The following is a 24,117-nucleotide window of genomic DNA, read 5'->3' as shown; positions in this document are numbered from 1 at the left end:
TTACTAACAGTGCCCCTATTTGTTGAATGGGACAGTGGATGATTTCCTGTCTTCTATATTTCCCAATTTTTCCAAAATGTACTAGGCACTTCAGCTTGATGGCTGCACCTCAGAAGTAGCTTATACCCCTGCCAATGTGCTTATCTCCAAGATAGGATACCAAGATGAAGTAAGGCTGCAGAGGTCACCATAATTCTGCCAGTATTTATTTTGGTTTCTGTAAGTTGGGCCCTTCACATTCTTTGTACATAGTTGTATTTAATTAGGACCCGAGCTAGCCATAAAATGTGCATTAATTGTCTGTTATTTCATAAATAATGGCCAAAATAACAGAGCTTGATAGGAATAGTTTGGGGGTAAGCAGTATGTGGTCTGTTCATCTTCCAAGTCTCCCTGCCCCAAGCAAGAGATTTCTATTTGTTATCTCCTTTTATCCTGGAGAATTACTAATCCTGCACTACCATATTAAGTACCAATTAAGCGGAGATTTGTCATTCCTGCTTGAGAACATTGAGCTGGGATGTGGCTGCATATTTCACAGATTTCTGACAGGAATTATTTTAATTAGACTGCTGCTAGCAGCATTTAAAAGAGTCTGTATGGCCGGAGAGAGGAAGAATAGCTCCTTAGTCAGATAATTTACTTATTTTTCTTTTTCACTCGCCATAAATCTTAGAGTGTGGTTATTAAACCTTTGGAGGGGGAAGGGGATAGTGAGGAAAAGAAATCAGCCAAACTTTATCTTACTTTAAATACCAAAAAAGAAAAACCTCCCACAGCTCTACTGAAAAAGACATGTTTAAAAGAAAAATATGTTCAAGCAAGTTCTGTGTGACACCAACAGACTATTTTTACATTATAAATATTTGACACACTTAACCAGTAAACACTATGCATGAACCTTTTAGGTGAAATCAAGGTGGTCAAGTCCTTTCCTTTGCATCTTTGTTCTTCTCCCAAAATTGAAGTCATTATTTTGCAAATATTAGCTACTCAAACACTAGGAAGCAAATTAAATAAGTAACAACTGAACTGAAGTCTGCATTTAGTAGACCTTAATTAACCAGAACATAACTTTTGCAGTTTTGCAGGAATACATTTTATGTTATGAAACCATTTGCTAAGATGAGAAATGGGATGAATATAAGTTGTTTCTGTCTTAAAAATTTTAAATCAGATTTCTCCTCTCACTCACCAAAATTTCTGAGCAGTACTTAGCTTGTTGGCGTGTTACTCAGAGTTCCAATATTTTGATTTGTTTATGCAGATCAAATATATTTGAGAACATATTCTAAAAAATGCTACAGTATTTAAGTATAAAATGCATATTTTTCCTTTCAGTTCTTTGCTCCCACATATGGGCTAATGTTCTCTCTAGGGAGCAGCTACAGCCTCATCCTTTTATCTTCAATTGACATATGAGACATTTCCAACATGAAAACCAACAAATTCTCAAAATAAAGCATGAATCCAAAACACATAGGCACCTCAAGGCCTATAAAGAACAAGTTAAAAGACCCTTTGTATGCCCATTATTTATCATTAAAAATGAAAAAAAAAGTATCACATGATGAAATGGGAAGATTGGACAAGTAGAGCTGTTTTGGCTGCAACAGTAGGAGAGATTTGCCCACACATACCCAACAAACCTCAGTAAATTGTCCTTCAGTCTGCCTGCCTACCACACTATTTTAAACTGTTTATTAACTACTGAATCTGTTTTCCTTTTGTAAAGAGGAGACATGAAGGCTTATTTGCATTTCTTTTTTTTTTTTAAATTTTGTTTATTTGAAAGGCAGTGAGAGAGTGAAAACCTCTTATGTGCTGGTTCACTCCCCAAAATGCCCACAACAGCTAGGCCAAACTGAAGTTGGGAGCCAGGAACTCAACTCTGGCCTCCCACGTGGGTGGCAGTAATCAAGCTACTTGGGCCAATCATCTGCTGTCTCTCAGAGTCTGCGTTTGTAGGAAGCTGTAATCAGAGCAAAAGCTGATACTCAACTCAGTTACTCTGATATGAGATGCAGGTGTCTTAAATGATGTCTTAAATGCTAGACCAAACACCTTCCCCAAAGCAAATTTTTTAAAATGTGAATTTCTGTTCAGTAATTTTGAATGCATTTTTCTGCTTCTATGTATAGTTTCATCACAATTTTACTATTTCAAGCATACCAAATTTGCATTGCCTAGTACAGAAATTTTAAATGAGTGCTTTTTTTTTTTTTTAACAGGCAGAGTTAGACAGTGAGAGAAAGAGACAGAGAGAAAGGTCTTCCTTCCGTTGGTTCACCCCCCCAAATGGCTGCTACAGCCGGTGCACTGCGCCGATCTGAAGCCAGAAGCCAGGTACTTCCTCCTGGTCTCCCATGCAGGTGCAGGGCCCAAGCACTTGGGCCATCCTCCACTGTCTTCCCGGGCCACAGCAGAGAGCTGGACTGGAAGAGGAGCAACCAGGACAGAATCCGGCACCCCGACCAGGACTAGAACCCGGAGTGCCAGTGCCGCAGGTGGAGGATTAGCCTAGTGAGCTGCGGCACTGGCAAAATGATTGCTTTTAAAAATGCCGTTGTTGGTAGAATCCAAATGAGGGAAGCATATGTGCTTGCAATCTCAAGATGAATTTCTGCCATGTTTTAAAGCCATCCATCCTCTTCTCTTTGCCAACATATGTTCATTCTAGTATCTTCTACAATGAACCAGTTTTATCTAAATTGACCCCTAATGTTCCATGCAAACATCATAGGAAAGAATTTAGCAGTCACAGGCCTCAGATCTCACACCATGCTTGAAGACTTCCTGTCATGGCATGTAGATTCACATAGCCCTTGAGACTAACACAAACCCTAGCTGCTAAAAAACATCGCATCAGATCCACCATCACCATGAAGTCAGGAATAAGCCCCTAGGTTTCTTCTGAATTGCTATCAGATGTTAAGGATTAAAATCTTGAGGCTGAACCTCTAATCCAGTGATTCTCAGAGCATGCCCCCAGTTAAGGTCAGCATCAACTGGAAACTTGTTAGAAATACAAATTCTTGACCTTCACCCCAAACCTAACTAAAGAGGAACTCTGGGTGTTGGGCTCAGGCAGCTGTAGTTCCATAAGGCCTCCAGGGATTCTGGTGGTAAAATTTGAGAGCCATTGCTATAGCCCAGACTTGACTGCCCACTATAATCATGTGGTGGTGAGCTTTGAAGACTACTGATGCCTATGTTCCACCACTACAAGTTCTAATTTAATTCTGGGGTGGCCCTGGAATCTATGTGCTTTGAAAGCTCCTTGGTGATTCAACATGTAGTGAGAATTGAAAACCACTTTAATATATATGTAAAGAAAAATGTCTCCTTTTTCTTGCCAACAATTAGTTACTGCCTAGGCATGTATCTTCTCACATGTTGGATAACTCTCTTTGTCCTTCTATTCCATATGGATGATTGAGATTTGTTTTTTCTTAGCACTTTCACAATTTTTAGCCCTTTATGTTAACAGAAAAAGTTTATTGTTTTCATCATAATTTTACCTTTACCATCCTCAAGATTCTTAGTGATTTTGGAGTTATCAGCTGTGATGGGTTAATCATATTTATCAGTGTCTCATAACAAACTCTAGATACAGCAAATGTAACTTTTATAACATCACATCAGATCCACCATCACCACGAAGTCAGGGAATAAGCCCCTAGGTTTCTCCTATTGATAGCAGGCATATTACCCCATTTTGTGTTTGTAGAATTATTTTGTTCCCATCTGAGATTTTTTTCATTAGACAAGCTATTTTACATGGTTTATTTCTACATTTCCATTGGGAATTAAAAACATATCCATACGTGCACCTTGATTCTTACTATAATGACCCACATAAAATCTTTTGGTACTTATACCAATATTACACTTACTCATTAATCTATTTAACAAATATTCAGTAAGAAGATACCACATATTCAAATAAACATTTACAGAACAGTACTTGACATTGACACTGACAGTAGTTCAACAGATATTAGAAAATAACTACCCATTACAAGCCAGTTCAATATAAATTTTATCAAGAGTTTCCCATAAAGTCACATTTTAGGGCTGTCACTGTTTGGTGCTGGTTCACTGTTTGGTGCTGGTGGTATGTAGTGTTGACCCATTAGACAAAGGCAGTACACAGGGACACAGCATCTACTTTCCACTGCCATCAAACTCAAGAGGTGGCTTAGACCTCTGCTATTTTATACATAATCCCAGCTCAACTAATCAGATCCTTATTGAACAGCATCTATTCAGCACCTTCTATGTAGACGGCTGGGCACTGTTTCCAAATTGCCAAACTGTAGCAACAAAAAAAAACACTGTTACTGATAGGTTAATACAGGTAGGCATTGGTGGCCTGGCTCTGGGCTAAAGCTTTTCAGTTTCCTGGGTAGCCGTACCTGTTTGACCATGCCTGGATTATTTTGTGGTGGGTGGTTGGTTGCTGAGTACTATGTGAATAAATTCATTGTCTATTATATGCAGGTTTCACCCTGTGTGGAGTAAAGAAATGGAGACTTTTTTTTTTTTTTTTTATGAAAGGGGCTATTCACTGGCTAATGGCCCAATGAGATTTGGGGAATGTCTGCTCTCTGACTCTCCCTTCTGGTGAAAAGTCCAGAAAATGCACGTGGGAAGATTACAATCTGAATTAATATTCCAACTGACTTCAGCACCCCCTGCCCCCCAAAACACATAAAATGGCCCACTGTTTTCCCAGTGCAGGGTGCTCCTTAGCCCTCTCCTCGGGTTGCCCATGTCTCAGCTTGAGGGGTTATAGGTCAACTGGGTCGGTGCCCTCAGTTTCCAGGGATCCCAACCCTCAACTTAAAACACTGTGTTTTGAAAGTAGCGCAGCCTAACTGTGGGGCGCACGGCCAATGCGGAGGCTGGGCGGGGAGAGCAGGGTGTTAGGGGGATGTGGCGAGGAGGAAATCAGAGCAAATTCCTCCAAAGTGATCCGACAGGAAATGACAGAGCATCAGCCTCCCGCCACCCCACTCGGCGCTCACAGAGGGGAAAGTCCTTCCTAATCACGGAGCCGTGCCAGAGTGCAGTAGGTGAGGATGATGAAATAATAAAGCATTTCCCGTGTGTGTTTTTCATTAGGCCTGTTTTGTTTTTCTTCCAAGTGCTGGGAAAACAGAACAGAAGCCCCGCTTCAGGCCGCACCGCAGCGGGCGCCTCCCCTGGGAAGAGCAGCTGTGCTAACAGCAGAGGTGCCCTTGGTGGGACGGCTTCTAACACCTTCCTAATGGAAATAATGATTTGTAAAGCCCTCTTTATACCTTTTGCTACATAATTAGTGGTCCGAAGAGCTGAAGATTAAAAATGCTGTTTTTACTCCCAGCGATTTTGAAAATTTGGCAAAGCATTAAATGTTCCCTTCTGAGAGGCAAACAGGTAGGGGTCTTTGAATGGACCTAGCCCTGGCGGGTTGGACTGGGCCTTGGATCACTCAACACTTATTACACAGAAATTAACTGGCTTGATGTCAGTTTGTGAGAATCTTGTTAGCAGACACAAATCCAAAAGACCTCCCCCTCACCCAAGTTTCTGGTTATTGTGAAAAATATCTAAAGAACCTCCATTCGAGTTAACTTAGAGTTAGGTGCCCCAAGTTGTGTCAGCATTTGTGGGTGTGCAAGTGTGTGTGTGCGTGCGCGTGCAAGCAACACCAGGCTAACCATCCATTTTTACCCATCTCTCAAAGAGGATAATTAAGAGGAGCTCAAAAAAGAAGGGGGCTGGATGGAAAATTCTCTTCAGCCCTGAGAAATATCCAATCCAAAATGCCTGTTGTTAAATGGGTCATAAAAGCCCTGGGAAATCAATATTTGACTTTCTGTTTCAGGAATGGTGGCTGCTACATGTAGCTTTAGATCAATCTGCTAGCATCATTGTGCCCCAAATCCAAATAATTCCCGTGTTAACTCTGGACTCTTTCAAGGCGGAAATCTCATGAGTTTATCTTTCAGTAAGTAATTACTCCTCCATCCCAATATTGGGAAGCCCATGTAAAATAAACCGTGTGATAAATACAATAAGGATTCATTTTATTAAATACCCAGGGGAAGTGCTTGGGTGACCTGAAAATGTAATTAAACCTCTAAGTAAGCAGATTACTGGCTGAAAAGCGAGATTGATAGATGAACCCCTTCGGCTAAAAGGGATTGCTTAATGGACTGAACAACAAGCTTGGACTCTCTCCACCCCGGAATCACAGGTCCAGAATCAGGCAGGCTCCACTCCACCACTCCTCTCCCCTCCTAAGATCAATGAAGCTCCTGGAGGGGCTGTGAGGACAGCCCACAGGTGAGTGCTCAGACTGCGTGGGCACAGGCCGGCAGACCACGCTCCCCCGTCCGGAGAGTCCACGATGCCCAGAGCTGTGACGGAAGAGCTCCTCTGGCCCGACTCTCCAGGGGCCTGAAGGACTCGTCCATTTCAAAAGTTTACATTTATTTCCGACTTCTCCGAAAGAGGATCTTTAGTGCATTAGGAAGTGAGCTGAGAATGACGTTAACATCTCAGGAGAATGAACTAAACTGAACTAATGAAAAGCTACCCGTTGTAACAGTACCTCTACCATAAAAACAACAGAAAAGCAAAAAGCAAAAGCCACATGGTGCCCTCCTCATTGGCGAGTGTGACAAACTGACTCTAAGCTTTTTAATCTTTTCTGGAGGTGGTTTTTGGTGCTGCTCTAGTTCCATAAATTTCAGCCCCAATTCTATGAAACTGATGTTTTTCAAGTTTTTTATGTGGAGCGTTTTGAATTTATCATCCTGATTTTCTGTTTTATTTAAATTTTAAACTGGAATTCAATGCATGCTGTGTGACACTTCCAAAAATTGACAATGTTGAAACGTGACGTCTTATCTTAGATGTTGAGTGGCTTCTGTGGACTCCCTTCTCAATGCAATGTATCACACAGCAGAGGCAGCAGCCCTGACTCCAGGGCAGATTGGCCACATCGCAGGTAGCATTGTTCACTGCTGTTTGCCATCCAGGGCTCTTTGCTCTCGTGCCCAGTGCTTAATCCAGCCCCTCACTCAGAAATTTACTCACAGTGTATTTTAGGCATGGAAAGCCAAGAAACTCTGGCAAAAAAGAAAACAAACAAACAAAACAAAAACACTAAATGAAAGATCTCTGCGAGTGAGATCCCAGTGGAAAGAATAGGTCATCAAAGAAGGAGGTACCTTTCTCTGAAGGGAGGAGAGAACTTCCACTTTGACTATGACCTTGTCTAAATAAGATCAGAGTTGGTGAACTCAAGAGGCTTCCATAGCCTTGGCAGCTCATGACAAGAGCCTAGGGTGATTACTGACGTCATAAATAAGAGTGTCAATTGTTAAATCAACAACAGGAGTCACTGTGCACTTACTCCCCATGTAGGATCTCTGTCCTTAATGTGTTGTACTATGTGAATTAATGCTATAACTAATACTCAAACAGTACTTTACACTTTGTGTTTCTGTGTGGGTGCAAACTGTTGAAATCTTTACTTAATATATACTAAATTGATCTTCTGTATATAAAGATAATTGAAAATGAATCTTGATGTGAATGGAATGGGAGAGGGAGCAGGAGATGGGAGGGGTGCGGGTGGGAGGGAAGTTAGTGGGGGAAAGCCACTGTAATCCAAAAGCTGTACTTTGGAAATTTATATTCATTAAATAAAAGTTTTTTAAAAATGGGGTATATAAAAAAAGAAATTTACTCACAGTAAGACTTGGTCCACAACATTTACTATCAACCCCGAGGAGACAACTGAATGCATCCCTTCAGTGATAATTATTTTCCCACAAGTTTTTCAGGACAAACTATCTCCAACTGCCTCTCCACCTAGGAAAGAGAAAATTCTTTCCTCTTAGTCCCTATCCCTATCCAAGCCGTGAAAGGGCATCCAAGCCGTGAAAGGGCATCCTGAGGTCAGGAGCACTGGTGGAGTTTGCTAGCTAATAAATTGTGCTTTCCTTGGTGATAACGTGTGACACGAACAAGAATGACTTCAAGGCACACAGACCACTCTGCAGGTGTGACTTCAGCCCTCAATAGAGCGAAGGGTTGCTTTGGCACCTAAGTCAAGGTGTCCTCTCGGAATTCATCATCAGTGAGATCAGTATTTCCCAAAACACCATGATCTGTTTTTTGATTGGAGGAGCTTTATTTAGCTCCCAAACACCCACCCAATGGTTTGCCATGTTTTTCTATTCTTTATCCGAGGCCATCGTATGGTTAAATGGCTTGGTTCCAGAATTGGTTTGACTTACCAGTTTCTGAATTGGGGAACAAGAATCTGTGCTGTTAATTTCAAGAACTATCCAAAACCATCTATAGAAAAGACCCTTCTCCTTGCTCTTTGTCCTAATACAACACTGGGTAGGGATGGTAGGTGAAGTTACCCTCAAAGCAGTGGCCCAAGGGTAGGCTTTGGCCGAGTGGTTAAGCCACTGTTTAGGATGCTCGTGTCCCACATCAGAGATTTCATACCCACTGTAATCCCTGATTCCAGCTTCCTCCTAATGCAGACCCTGGGAGGCAGCAGGAGATGGCTCAAGTAGCTGGGTCTCTGCCACCCACATGGAAGACTTGGATTAGTTTCCTGGTTCCTGGCTCTGGGACCCTAGCCACTGTGGCATTTGAGGAGTAAGCCGGTAGATGGGAGTGCATTCTCTCTCTCTCTCTCTCTCTCTCTCTCTCTCATAAGTAAAATAAAACTAAATAAAAATTTTAAAGCAATCCAAATGTACCAAGAACTAGACAATTAAAGGATTAATCTCAATGCTAGTCAAAATGAAGTGGAGCCCCTAAAGAGAGAGGCAGTTTGAGAGCTGCAGGGACCTTTTGCAATTATTACCAAATGCATAAACCTACAGAAAATAGGCCAGAAGCCAATGAGATTGCAAAGAATGATTCCTTATATGTTAATTACCTAAAACTTATCAAATAGTGGACTGTTAATAATGTGAGCACAGGAATAAAGTGACATTTTGACACCTAAAATAATTACACATTATCCTCCTACAGGGATGTTCACCTTAGAAAACTATGATAAAGGGTGCAGCTTGAGTCAGAGTTGGGTCCAGATCTTCAATTGCCTGATGATATAAGGCTTATGTATTGACTAGAATAACAATTTAATGGCCAGAAAGGTGGTAGAGTGTCATGGTTTGGTGTGTAGACCTGGAGCCAGACTGTTGGCCAGAATCTCAGCCATACTGCTTATCAGCCATTACATCATTGCAAATATACCTAGCCTTACTGTGTGTCAGTTTCCTCTATAAAAGAAGGTGAATTATACTGTCACCTGCGGTAGTTGTAAGGATTCGAAGAGTCGAGGAAGGACACAAGCTTTGCTTGCTATTTGGTGCCCATGAAGCGAGTCTGAGTAGTCAATGATCATTTTCTTGGCCTGCTGGGTGCCATCCTTTGCAACATAGGCCAGCTGCCGGGGGGTTTAGGAGAGGACTTCTGCAGCAACAGTGGCTGTAACAACACAGCACAAAATGATCGTCTGCACCCTCCTCTTCACCAGAGCTCCCTCCTCATCAGACCCACTCAGTTCACCTCCAGAAAGTTCTGTTCCTCTCTAAGAGCCTCTCGCCTTCTCCCTTCTCTCGGACCTTTTGGTTTTCATCAGGAAGCTTCCTGTTCATGCATGTATAGATCAAGTAGGCTCGTGTGGTTCCTGCAGGTCTGTGTCTCCACCCATGCTTCTGCCCTATCCACTCCTCCTACACAAGAACCCTTCCTGGGAGGCAGGGGAGGGAGAAAAGTTGTGCATAATTATACTGTGAATCTTTTTTTAACTCTGTCATAGTTAATAACTTTCTAAAATACATGAATCTGATGCAATGAATCTTTCTAATCTGAAGGCAATAACTAGAGTCGAGTCATTGACGTATACTGCAGTGGCATATTTATTTTTTTAAAATACACTATTCACTGTCAAATGTACTGGCAGCATGGTAGAATCATTGCTTTATTAGTATTTGTTGTTTTTAAATTACTATAGCAATCTACATTAAGAAACCTACCGAAGCCTATATTTCTCTTTTTACTGAACCATCAGAATGGATTGAAATTAATTTCAAATCATTTCTTAAAAAGAACTTCCAGTGTTTCCTTGTTATTCACTGCTTAGTTGACAAAGACAAATTCTATTTTGAAATATTATGTGACATTACCTGATACTGTTTTCCTATAAGGAAAAAAAAAGTACACCTATTTTTCTGGTTAATGAACTAAGATAACTGAAGGCTATGGCACTCAATACATCTTGTAGCTTTTATGATCTTGCCCAATTTTGTGAGATTCACAATTTATAACTTAAAGGGGAAGGCAGGGGTGAGCGTGAATGAAAATTACAAACCTGTTTGGTAGCACTGTTGAGTACAGAGGCTTGTTGATAATTAAATGAGAAGTTCAAAGTTCTTCTCCAAGTGTGCAACAAATCGACAGCAAAGACAGCTCTGCTCCACACCTCCATCCCTGCCTTAGACTAAAACCCTACAAAGTCCCCCAGAGTAGCCAGAGTTGACATTTGCTGTGCCCTCCACACTGCTTCCTTTCACTGCCCATCCTTCTCCAAGCAGCAACCCAGATTCCTATCTCCTGTCTCCTCCAAGTCCACTCTGTTCTCTTAACAGCTGCGATAGCTGGATGACACCCCACACTGTGTGTTACACCCTCCACAGTGCCCTGGGGCGTGGTTGCCCAGGGGACCACATTTTCCAGCCCCACTTGCCTCTGGGTAGAGCTGCAGACTAGTCCTTCCTAAGGGTATATGAGCAGCGAGGTATGTTCATTTTTGGCCAAGATGTTTTAAGAAACTTCTTCATTCCCCCTCTTCCCTTTCTGCCACTATAAACAGGAGACCCTTAAGAATGGCTGGGCTGCAGTGTGAAATGCGTCTTGGTCTCCGGCTTTCCTGGGGAGAAAAGCTGTCCATTTACCTCGATGCCTATCTTCTACTGTGACATAATTTAGAAACGAACACCTTTTGGGTTGAAATTATGTCTTTGCAAGAATTGATGAAGGGAAGGGAAAGGAGGGAAGGAGGGGGATTAGGAGGAGCGAGAGGAAGGGAAGTATGGTTATCTTCTTAGAACTGTACCTACGAATTTCATGGAATCTGTTCTCTTTATATTAATAAAATAAATTTTAAAAATGAACACTTTCGGGTCAAACCACTAAAATTTTATGGTTTGTTAGAGAAGCAACCCTTGCTCTAGCCTAGACAATAAACTCCAGTTCCTATTTCTTTCTCATTGACCAAACACTATTGCCATGGGGTTAAGTCAGGGCATTCTGAGTACTCCTCTTTTTGCCAGGGGGGTTGTCGTTCTGGGGAGAAGTTCCCACCTTCTCCCCCTTCAAACGCATGTTTGTGTATGCTGAGCATGTGGGAGCTGGGCCTGCCACCCATCAGCATGACGAGGGAAAAATAGTGTTCGCTGGAATCCTGGGTCTGAGTTCTAGTAACACAGCACTTACCTGGTCCTAAGGAGTTACTCAACTTCTTGAGTCATAGTTTTCTCATCAGGAAGAGGGGGAGGGGTGTGCATTGTCATCAAGAAGACCTTGGAATCTCACAGCCTCCAGTATGTGATCCATAAGAACTATGCTAATTTCTTATTCTTTCTAAGTCTTGGTTTTCTCAGTTGTAAAACGTGGACAAGGATATCTGTCTCAAGTCTCATTCACTTATTCACTTTTCATTCAAAACTGTTGAGAATGTACTTTGTGGTAGACATTATGAATATAGAGGATATAGTCATGAACAAGATGAAGTATCTGTCCTTATGAAGCTGCTAATAGTGGAAACAGCAGGTAACAATAAACAAACCCATGTTAAGCTAGTATTGAGTCAAAAGAGCTGTTGTCTGGAAATAGCTTCCACGGTGCTTGATACATGGAAAACACTGGAAGTAGGGACTATTAAACGTATTAATGGTAAGCATGAAAATGTTTAGTACTTTGATCCAATTGTATCTGATGGCTTTTGTAAGGATTAAATGAAGTATGAGTTTATGAGTGATTTATAATGATCTACTTACATGGTGATTAGTTGAAGCAAATATCAAGAAGAATATGTTAAGTTCCACGTGACAATTTGTTCACACCAAGTTTGGGGCATTTTTCCTTGGCATGAGCTGCTTTCATCTTGAAAGCAGAGAAACCACAGTTATAATCTATCCCATGCCCCATGCCAATGTGGATCCTTTTGCTGAAAAACCGCACAGGAGGCCTCAAGCAAAAATCGATTAATCTCGGCTCAGTTGAGTGAGAGAAGCCTTCAAATGGCCTCTGCATCCTGGCATTGGCACAGAGGGGGAGAGGAGTCTCCAGACCTTGAACAGAGGCTCTGATCTGATGCACACCAGTGTCTTTCAAAACCCTGGTGTGAAATAACTCTGCATACCCCTGAGGAAAAATGGAGTCAAATGCATGTACAAGAAAGAGAGTAGGTGAGAGCAGGCAAGGAAAAATAGATGCAAAGCACCCTCTTGTTTTCACATTCTTACCATGTGATTTTTCTAAAGACTGCTAAGCAGAGTGCAGTGTTAGCTGATAGTCTGAGTTGCATAAGCAGGCTGTCCACAACATTCATCATCCAGCGTGGGACACTTTTGAGAGTCAAAAGGGACAGTATTATAATTAAAAGAGGAGAGCAGGAGTAAGTCAAGACTATCCCAGGTGGCAAAACAGGACAATGTTCACCCTAGGCAAAGGCCCTTAGGAATAGAACTCTTATTGATTTTTTTAAAAGATTTTATTTATTTATTTGAAAGTCAGAGAGTTACACAGAGAGAAGAGAGGCAGAGAGAGAGAGAGAGAGAGAGAGAGAGAGGTCTTCCATCCGATGGTTCACTCCCCAGTTGGCTGCAATGGCCAGAGCTATGCCAATCCGAAGCCAGGAGCCAGGAGCTTCTTCTGGGTCTCCCACATGGGTACAGGGCCCCAAGGACTTGGGCCATCTTGTACTGCTTTCCCAGGCCACAGCAGAGAGCTGGATCAGGAGAGGAGTAGCAAGGACCAAGGACTAGAACTGGCGCCCATATGGGATGCTGGCGCTTCAGGCCAGGGCTTTAACCTGCTACGCCACAGTGCTGGCCCCTCTTACTGATTTTTAATACTTGTGGAATTTTTTGGAAAGTGACTGTATTAGGTAACACTAAACTACTATTTGTCACAGTGAGAGCAATACTAAATATTTTTTATTCTCTGTCCATTATGTGAAATAAATTGTGCTCTGCCTTAGAGGAGGTACAAAGTGGTCTGAGATGTGTCCCCACGCCCCAAGGAACTTGAACTGAGAAGCCAGAAAGTAGAGTAGACAAGCCCTCCAACAAGGCCTGGTAAGGTATGGGTAGCATGCTTCAGTAGGAAACCTGTGGAGCAAGGTTTGCTCAGAAAGCACTGGGGAGTGAAATGAGGGTAGGAATGGAAGGCAAAAGGAACCACAAGTGAAAGCTCACTGTGTACATATACCGAGTGTTCTGTTGCATATAGAACAGGATCCGTCCATTCAGTCGAGCTTGGCAGGTGACAGACAAGAAAAAAAGCATCCCTAGAGATTAGGCACCTTCCCAAGGTCTTATAACAAAGTTATTTTGACTCAAACAAAACCTCTGTGCAATTGTAGGTCGCGTGCACTTAACCATTGCCCTGTAAATGCTCTGTTCAAAAGCAGAAGCCACAGTAGAGGAAGGAGCAGTTTTACAGTGGCAGGAAGGCACGATTTACTTATTTCATAGCTTTGCCAAAGATTAGCCCAGAGACTGAGAGCTGTGACCCTTCCAGTGATCCATGGGCAATGTCAAGGGGTCAGGTACATTTCTGAAAAGTTATAAAACTCAGACATCCAAGTTCAGCACTGAAGAATTATATCCATGAACTATATGGAATCTGTCCTTTTATATTATTATCACATTAGCATGAGAACTAATGAGAAAAAATAAATACCATGGTTACTATAGAAATTAATAAATAAAATAAAAATGTTAAAGTACATCATATGCAATTATATTTCTATTGAAATTAATATTTCTACTCTTGAACACTTCACCCAATGTGAAATGATGGTTTCCATCATTCTTGCTGTTTACATTACCAAGATGTCCCACATTTGATGGGACATTGGAATTCCTTCAGTAAACATGGTCAACTCATGTTCTGTTGGTTTAAGTTCTTCCTATAACTCAGACAGTGTCTATGTTATACTTATTTAGTCAAAAGTTTGACATAATTTCTTACTTCACCAATTCCTGGGTCCTCTTCTCAAGTAAAGAAAATGTCACCTAACATATAAACTGTTTTCAAACAAGGACTAGGCAGTTACAAGTTTATTCATGATACTTTCACCACTGTGTCCAGGAACCAAATCTTGTGTATTAGAAGAGCTGTATGTTTGGAAGACATTCATATGTAGGACAGGACAGTGGTGACTAATAATTGTTTCATAAAAGTTCTCATTTAGTTGATAATTACCCAGTTATGTCTTTAGTTATAATATATACTGCACTTAAAATAATAAAACTCCATTTTCTTGAAAAGCATTCTGTAATTGAATTTTTTCTTTAAGTCACAAAAGCCTCCCCATAATTTTGGAGCTTTTCAAGTTTTGCTCTGTTGCTATATTGTTGTGTTCAGGCATCATGCTAAACAGTTTAGAATTAAGTGTGCCTAAATTAGCCCAACAACTGTTTGCCTAACTTGCCTCATCCTAAGATTTATCTCTGAGGTTCTGATTCACCAGATCTTGGTTACAACCCGAGAAGCTTCATTTTCAACAGTCATTCCAGAATTATAATGTAGGCATATCATGGTCTCACATTAAGAAGTACCAAATTAGAGGACTTCCAAGTTCCTTATTTCCTCTTGACATAAATCTGAATTAATCCCAAAGAACACAGTGTAGTAAAAGTGTGAATTTATGCCAGCTATATGTGAACATACATGTGGTTGGCATGTATGTTTTGAGACTGAGAAATTCATTTGTAAAAAGGTAAAAATCCCCTAAAAAAGAGAATTTATGGTGATTTTTCTCATTTCTCCCCATTTCTCTCAAGGTGAAGTTTAATTTTCCATGACCATCATTTCATCAAGTGATGCATATTCACACATAACTTTTCTTTGAGAGAATTCAATATACTGATCACCTGCAGGGCCTTTTCTTTGCAATGGAATGAGTTGTATAATTTCACACCTTTGAATTCTTATTGATAATTGTGCATGATTTGTTATTAGGACAAACACACATCAATAGGAACATTGAATGCTACAAATTATACGCACAAATAACATGAAACAATCTTCCATTTTTGACATTTTGTTGGGCAAATATATTTTATATACTTCTTGGATGTTGAAAATTAAACTAGGTTTTAATCAATTATTCAATCACTTTGAAACAATTTTAAATACTTATTAATTTATTCAACTTATCAACTTATTTTGATACAATTTTCCAACTAAATAAAAATATCTTAAAATATGACTTCATCTTGCTCTCTAATTTTCAAAGTATATGATTGCTACAGTAGGAGGTTATTAATGTCTTTCTGTTAGTTCACAAACTTGCTTATTTTCCCCTGACAGCCAGTAACCTCTTGGTTTGTAACAAAGGTTTAATGAACAAATTCAGGAGTACTATGGTATTGTAAAATGAAAGGTCTGCAAAACATACCACAAGACACTTACTAGCAGCCATATATATTATCATTAGTAATTAAAACTACATTACCCTTGTCAAAATGAATGAAAAAATGACTCTTATAGCCTGCTACTCTTGTATTTTATCATGTTTGTTTCTCATCTGCTTATCAGGGTGTTTCATGGGGTCTTCCATTGCAGTTTATGCTTAGCCTGGTAGCAAAATTAGAGAGCAACATGAAAGAAGATGATAAATTCATCTCTTGTTTGTGCACCAGGGATCCACTGTGCAAAATCCTATAATCTGAAGTGGGTCTCCCCAATGTCATTAGTGAGTAAGCAAAGTTATACTTTCCTTATCATTTTAGAAAAGTATTTTAATTCCTACTCTTTACTTCTCCCCCTTTAATTTCTGATACACATAAACTTACTTGGTACATGAAAAACTTCCTTGTGTAGATGGTGATGAAATGGAGACAAAGAAAATGATAACCAGTCTTTCCTTTCTGTAAATGCTGCCTATTTATTTATCCAACCGACATTTTTTGAGTACCTACCATGTGCCAAATTCTGGGCAAGCAATAGAGAAACAGCAGTAAAATCAGTAAGGTATTTCTTGCCCTCCCAGAATTCTGATTGTAGAGACTAATGCATGGATGAATTGATTGAAATAGAACATGGCAAATGCAATGATACACATGTGACTGCTACACAGGACACATGTGTACCATCTACACATGGCAGACAGAAAGGAGCATGTGGGACACATCTAACTCAGAGAAGGACCATCCAGGAGGCCTGTGTGTAAAGCAGTTGGGTTGAGAATTACAGTAAAGGCAGAGGAGAAAGATTGGAGGGGAGGGGACCCTGAAGGCCATGACCTGTGTATAGAGTGACAACGTGTATAGGGAACAGGAGCAGAGATTGTGTTGCAGAATGGGGAAAGCTCCATGTTATGGACTGAATTATGTCTCCCTTCCCCAGAAAAAAAAAAAAAACGTAGTATGTTGAGGCTTCAATCCCCAGTGTGACTCTGTTTGGAGGTAGGGCCTAAAATGGAGATAATTAAGGTTAAATAAAGTTATAGGAATGGGGTCCTAATTCAATAGGGCTAGTGTGCTTGTAAGAAGAAGAAACCAGAGTCCCATGGTGGGAGAGAAGAGATCATGTGAGCATGCAGTGAGACAGTAGTTCCCTGTAAGCGAAGAGAAGAGGTGTCCAAAGGAAACTGACTTTGCTGGTGTCTTGTTCTGGAACTTCCCCATCTCCTCAGCTGTGTGAAATCAGCTTCTGCTGGCTGAGTCACCCAGTCTGTGGTGTTGTGCCATGGCAGCTCTGGCACATGAGGACACTCTCTAAGAGGCAGGGCTGAAAGGGCTTGGCCTGCAGTGCTGAGGAATCTGGATTGCAAGTGCTCCACAGCCATTTCTCTGATCACTGTCATGATCGCATTTGGGCTATTGGAAGACTGCTGTGTTGGTAGTGGTGAGCAAGGGAGGGAAGATAGACTGAGGTCGTGAAACACGTGCAAGGATGAGTGACAGGAAGATCAAAGAGCTCTGTGTCAGGAGCAGCAGGAGGCCTGCTCTTCTACTGCCCGCCCTGGATCTTGGGGCAATCACCTTACCCTTCTGTGCCCGACTGCAACTCCTGTAAGATGAGGAGAGCAGACTCATAGTGGTCTCCACAGTCTCACATGCTACACAGCTCTCTCTGAAGATGAGTCCCTCCCCTGTGCCAGGCTGCGTTTAAACCTCCTGACAGGCTGGAGCCAACTGGATCAAGGGGGATGCCTGGATAAGGCTCCTTCTTTCAATACTTTGGGATGAGAGTTACAATGTCTTAGTACTGGGGGCTGCTATAGTCGAAATGTGTGTGTCCTCCCAGAGTTCACGTGTTGAAACCTTATGCATGTGTACTAAGAGGTGGGAACTTTGGAAGCAGAGCCCTCATGAATGGAATTAGTACCTTTAAGGGAGCTTGTTTATCCCTTTTGGAACATAGAAATGTGGGAAATAAATTTTTATTGTTTATATATTACCCAGTCTAAGATATTTTTATTAGAAGCTTGAATGGACGAAGACAAAGAGGAAGGCACATTAACAAGTTTTTGAAATCCTACTACTGCATCCCTAGTATGGCCCTTGTTACCCTCTCCCTGAGACCTGATTGATTGACTTTTTCTCAGATTATACTTGAATTCTTACCTCCAGATATTTAGCTCCTCTTTTGTTCCCTTATACTAGCTTTAGTCCATTTGTATTATTTATAACCTGAAATCTCTCATCAGTGTCGCTCCCCCTCTTCATGGAGGAACGACACTAAGCCCTGCCTAGGCTTCATATCCGAGTCACGGCACCATTATGTCGCTCCCCCTCTTTGTGGAGGAACGACACAGGACCCTGCGCTGTTCTTTCGTCTGCTCGGCCCTCCCCGGGTTTGCTGCCGGTTCTTCCCGGGTTGGCTACTGTCCCTTCCACCTCCGTGGAAGGGCGGTTCCCCCTGCCACTTTCCCCACTTCCGCAGGGGAGCGGCACACCGCCGGCCGGCTCTCTCGGGGGCTGCACAGGTGTTCCTTCAGATAGATGTTCCCCTTAGATGTTCCTGGTGCATGTTGTCTCTCCTCCTTTATAGTCCTCCTCCACCAATCCCAACTCGGCTGCCCACACGCCAAGTACGCTGCTCTCCTCCAATCAGGAGTAGGTCCTACAGTTTATTGGTTGAACTGGAGGCAGCTGTGTAGAAGCTGTTTCTCCTCTCCCAGCGCCATATTGTGGGAGAGCAGATGCATAGAATAAGTCTTAATTCCAGTAACTTAGTCTAGTCCGAGTTGCTCCCAGTTGCTCCCCACACATCAGAACAACTTCCTGATTAACATTTGACGAATGTGAGATAAGGGCATGACACACATATGTGGCTGGCCCAGGATCAGCCATATTCTGTCCAAACTAGAGGAGTGGTTATTGGAGCATTCTAAGATCTTCAGTCCTCCTACAAGGTTTCTCCACTCTTCTGCTCACGTGCCTGAATTCTTCACTATAGCAGGCATACATCTGCATGAGGAATGTCTGCAGGGCCACTGTCCAAGTAGCCTTGGGTTGTTAGGCTCATAACTTTCTCATCTAGTAGAAAAAGGTCCCAAGGAGGTAGGTTGTGGGGACGAAGAAAGAAAATAACTGGATCCAGAAAGTCAACAGGCTGGAAACAAGATCCCAGAGAGCTGAGATCTGTTGGTGGTAGTCACAGGGTCCAGGTGATTCTGCATGTGGGGGAACAGTGCTTCAAATGGGGGAATGGAGAGGGGTATCCATCAATGAAATCATCCAATGCAGAATTTACAATTTTAGTGTGGGCCAACTTGGATCAGAGTAGAATATATAGGAATTTCTATCAGAGTTTGGTTTGGGGTTTCATGTTCACCATGGAGAGCTGTTCGCCTTTCCAACCGTGTGAACAGAGCGCTCCTCTAAAAAAACCTAACTGAAAAAATTCTGAGAAGAGTCTTGGGAAAAATACAAGCTTTAAGGTCAGAGGCTGGAGATACGAGGTTTGCTGTACCACTTACTGATCACGGGTGTTAGTCATGTCATTCAACCTCCTGCACACTTCAGTTCTGTTTCTTCCAAAGCGACTATGCGTAGAGATGAAGTGAGGTGTTCTATGGAAAGATGATTGATACATGTTCATATTAAAAGACAAAAATATATAGCTACCGAGTTAAATAACATTTTTCACAGGCAAAAATCTTTATGAGGGTGCTCTTAAATGAGAGAAAACTAAGAAATAATTGTGTATCAGAGATTGTTCGATTTTATGTTTTGCTGCAAACTCAAGGATCCATCTAGAACTAGACATGATTTCTCAGAAGAGCTTTTGTACTGTGACAGCAGCCTTTTTGCTCTGTGCCTACTGACATTTTGCGATTATTTAATGAAGGTCGCTCTGGCTGGAAACCCAGAGCCCATGTTAGAATTCTCACCTTCTGTGTGCTCTAAAGCAGGTGGCAGACCTCTCTGTGCTGTAGCTTTTTATGTATGAAAACAAACACAAGCCGTATCTTAGGGGTTTTCTATGGGAAATAATTACCAAAAGTGATAAGTAAGCATTCTTTCTCCCAATCAAGTGCTAAGTAGTTTAGTTGTATGTATATTGACTGTATAGTATTTTAGGTAAACTTTGGAAATAGGCACCCATCTCCTTCCCCAACAGTTTTTGCTGACAGAATGAAAAAGCATGCTGATTCTGTTCATTTCACCCTTTCACTTTGTTTCACAAGGAAGCAGGTGGAGTGTCTACAGTCAAACATGAGCTCACATGAATGGTGTTAGAGAATGATCACCATGGAAAGATAGTACTGTATGCAGTGGATAACCTTAAGTTCCATGCTTTTGAGTGACAATTCTGTGTGCTTTTTAGGTGATAAAGGAAGAATTCACCGACAAATAAGGGAATCACTGATTGGGAAGTGTGATTGCTGCTGCTGCTGCTACTGCTGCAAACACTGGCCAGCACGCAGCACTTGCTTGTCTGTACTGACAAAGCTGGCTCCGTTCAGAGCCTCAGAGGCCTCCCTTGCCTTGTTTTCGTTGGAAACACTAATGACAGCAGCCATCTGGGCTCTTCAGGGCTACTAAGTTGGCCCACGGTGCCTTCTCCAGTCTTTTTCAAACCCTCCAACACACCCAGCAGCCAGAATGTGTGTTCACAAGGTGGACACCAACCCTGGGCAGCAGTTTCTCAGTCCTCATTAGAACCAAGAGACACCCCTGCGCAGCTTGCTCCATGTCAGCACATCTAGGCAGAGCTACAATTCAGTGATTCTGTCTTTGTTGAGCTATTGAAGGTCTTAAACTGTAGTGGGAAAATCTGGGGCTCCCTTTCCTAGTAGTCTGAGATGCAAATCCTACCTCAGTCTCTAACTCCACTAATTCACTCTGATCGTGGGCAAAGTCCTCAATCTTTCTGAATTGCAGTTTTTTCACAGTAAGATGCACAAGCTGGAAACAGTATTACATTAAATAAAGTGAACAGCCCAAACTAAGGGAGCTTGCTATGTGCTTGTTTTCTTCTCAATTAAAGTCACTGGACTTATTCGGGGTTAGGTATGGTTGCTAAGTTCTTTCTTTCCATGAAACAAGTGACATTAACCACAATAAAACATTCGCCTTTATTGACTGGACAGAGATGAACTAGCATAGATAATGAAAGCATATTTGGGGGATGAGCCTTGCCAAGTGTACTTTGATGTTTTTGTTATACAAGAGCAAAGCCAGATGGAAATGATGAAATTGGCTAAGCTGGGTGCAAAACTATGAGATGAAGGTATTTTTGCACTAGGTTTTACCCACAGAAATATTCAACACCCTCCCCAAGTCATGGAAGAAGAGAGCTTCTACTCAAAGTGTACAAATCGCACAGCCCCCATCCAGATCCTAAGAGTCCTTGAGCAAAGTCTGACCTTGAGTTAAAAGCAGAAATGAGTTGTGAGCATCTGCTTGGAGGCCTCAGATAACACTCTTGCTTATCAAACCTTGATCAGTAAGGATGCCAGAAACACATGGAAAGGGCTTGGGCCTCTGACCTTCCCACTAGAATGTCTGGGAATGAGAGAGGCCACAGTACTTTAGGATGCACCTGAAAGGACAGCTTAGTGAGCCCGAATTCAGTTCCACATGCATTTATCAAACCCTTTGTGCCGGAGTGGCATGAGGAGCATCACAGAGACCAGAAAGCACGTGGTCTCCAAAGCCAGGGTTGCCCCCAAGCAGCAGCAGCTTGGTTTCCACGTGGCTTTTCTCTTGATGTGTTGCAGATTGATCCGGCAACAATACAGCCATTATTATTTGTTGTTTCGTATGTGTGAGCTCACAGAGTTCCAGGCATTATACAGCACACAGTCACAATAGTTTCATAGTCAAGATGGCATTAGATCTGAAACTTCAGTTACCTAATTTAAAAATAGTTCAAATCATGTAATAAATCATGGTGAAGAGAACGGTACAAAATAGAAATTCCTAATTTCTGAATTGCAGTACTGATCTGAGGATTAAGCAGAATGATGAATGGAAAGCACCTAATTTAGTGCCTGGTCCATTTTAGGTCCCCTGATTCACACTGGGATTCACACTGAAGTTTATGTCAGATCAGAGAATAGTCACTGCAAACAGGCTAGCAAGATCACTAGTGTAATTAGCCAATAATCAATAAAATTATAGAATCATTAAGTTGGAAGTGATTTTGAAAATTCATCCGATCTCTTCTGGTAACTGCTCTAAATCTGCCAGCCCTACTTGTAAGTCCAGTGTTTTGCCCTGTCTCAGCGTCTTCAGGATGAATCTACTTTTGAGTTTGCCCTTCATGAGAGTCTAAAACCAGAATAACATCTAGATTTTTTTTTAACAAGCTACATGTGCAAGCCAGGGAGAGATGTTTTTCCTCTAACTTGATAGTCTAACTTCAAAAAGCAAGTGTCCTTACAGAAAGAATGGCCAGACACAGGAATATATCTCTGAGAGTTGTCCTGGTTTCTTTTTAAATTAGGCAATGAATATACTTTTTGACATGCACACACAAGATTTGTAGCAAAAACACCTTTCTTTCATGTAACTGATTTTCCTTTAATCCCAACTTTAATGTATATCATTCCTGATGCATAATCTCAAATGGGCTTTGAACTAGCAAATTCTAACTTTGAATAATGAAGAAAGCAATGACAGTTTACTTTATAGCTGAGTTCAGGATACATGGGGTTGAGGGGCAATGGCAGAATAACTGTTCACCTTTCACCTTGGCACAAGCAGGTAAAGTACTAAAGGGAAGTGATTAGTAAGAGGTGACAATAAGTTAAAACCCAGAGGCTGAGTGTTCCCAATGCATTTGCATTCCCTGGTTTGTAAGGCAGTGTTTAAAATAAAAAACCATCACCAAGACAGAAAAACTGCTATAGTTATATCACAGCAGACTGAGTTGCAAACCTTTTAATGAAAGACATAATTCTTGGGCTGTCTACATCGTACTATATTCTCATGCAAAACACTTTAATGCCTGGTGTAAATTATTTTAGACTTTCTTAGCATGTATTACATTTTTTAATCATGGGTGCTCAGTTCTATTTTCCATTTGGAGTCCAGGAGAGCAATATCTAAATAAAACCAGATGAGCCCACCCCTCCAGCCTCCCCTTCTCTGTTCTGGCTTTCCCCTGCCTCCCTCTCTTCCTCCACACCACACACCTCCACCTGCTGTTTGCCTTCCTGCTCACCTCCAGGACAGCTACAGTTCCTGGCACATCTTCGCTTGGAGATGTAATCTGGTGCTTGATCAGAAAAATGCACAAAAGCAGCTTTTCCCTGGACAGAATGTTGGACAAAGAGGTTAGCAAAAATGCTGCAGCCCACCCTGTAACAGATCCTAAGGCAGAGAGAGGGGCTTTTCCAGCAGAGCTCTGCCCTCTGCGTAGCAGGATGGATTACAGTGGTCACAGAGAGCCACTTGTACTCCGGTGACTTTCTCAGGCTGAAGGAGTTGAAACTATGTGTATAAAGTGACCTAGGCCCCAGGCCCTCTGTACACCTGTGCCGCTTACCTGGCTCCACACTGCTGCCATGGTCATCTTTCTAAAATAGCAATTAGACCACCTTTTCTTAGACATGACACCCATCTTTCATTTCTCCCTAAGATGCAAAATGAATAATTCATATAGTCTATAATTAATGTGTTTTATTTATTTTGAAAAGAGGAGGGGACCATCTCTTCTGATGGTCTACTCCCCAAATACACACAACAGCCAGAACTGGGCCAGGCCAAAGCCTAGTGCCTAGAATTCAATCTGGATCTCCCATACTGGTGGCAGAGACCCAAATACTTGTGCCATCACCTGCTGCACCCCAAGGTGCACATTATTAGGAAGCCTGAATCAAGAACAGAGACAGAACTCAAACTCAGGCACTCCAATATGGGATGTGGCCATTCCCAGTGACATCTTGACTGCTGCTCTAAATGTCCAGGCCTGTCCATGTACCATTTGTATAGCAAATGTCACACTGGGCCACAGCTGATGTGCAGTATCTTCCTTGGCAATCTGTTCAAGAAGTCTAGGGCCCAGATTGATTCACCTAAGCATCCCAGGACAAGGGACAGTGCTGATCTGCCCAGAGTTTGCTGAATGAATGGTATATCCTATGGAGATAGATGTCAGATTTATACACTGCCATTTAAGTCATATATATTTTCATTTCACAATCTCCAAATTGTAAGTTGAAAGTAGGACATACTCTGTGACTGTAGCAGGACTCCATATTCTGTGCTTTGAAGAAAATGTTATGATCATAAAAAATTGAATGTATTTCAACATTTTTAATTCAGGAGAGTAGCAACCAGACTGCATTTGAGGGTTTTTTTTTTTTTTTTGAGGGGGAGAGTGAAGAATTTAATA

At 41.7% G+C, this 24,117-nt stretch overlaps 2 long non-coding RNA genes across 13 annotated transcripts in view; one reads left to right on the top strand and one right to left on the bottom strand.

Annotated features, from left to right (window-relative positions):
* The window catches only part of LOC103348788 (uncharacterized), a 193,884-nt gene that overhangs the window by 72,417 nt on the left and 97,350 nt on the right, over positions 1-24,117 (top strand). The gene's annotated exons all lie outside the window — the stretch shown is intronic.
* The window catches only part of LOC127491594 (uncharacterized), a 50,600-nt gene continuing 42,004 nt past the window's right edge, over positions 15,522-24,117 (bottom strand). The window contains exon 4 of the long non-coding RNA XR_007920363.2: positions 15,522-19,342. This is a non-coding gene — a long non-coding RNA (uncharacterized lncRNA). The remainder of the gene's footprint in view (positions 19,343-24,117) is intronic.

Source organism: Oryctolagus cuniculus, chromosome 3 (genome assembly GCF_964237555.1).
Source record: "Oryctolagus cuniculus chromosome 3, mOryCun1.1, whole genome shotgun sequence".
NCBI classification, from domain to species: Eukaryota; Metazoa; Chordata; class Mammalia; order Lagomorpha; family Leporidae; genus Oryctolagus; species Oryctolagus cuniculus.
Note: the sequence above shows the minus strand (reverse complement) of the source record. Positions and strands in the feature narration are given on the sequence as shown.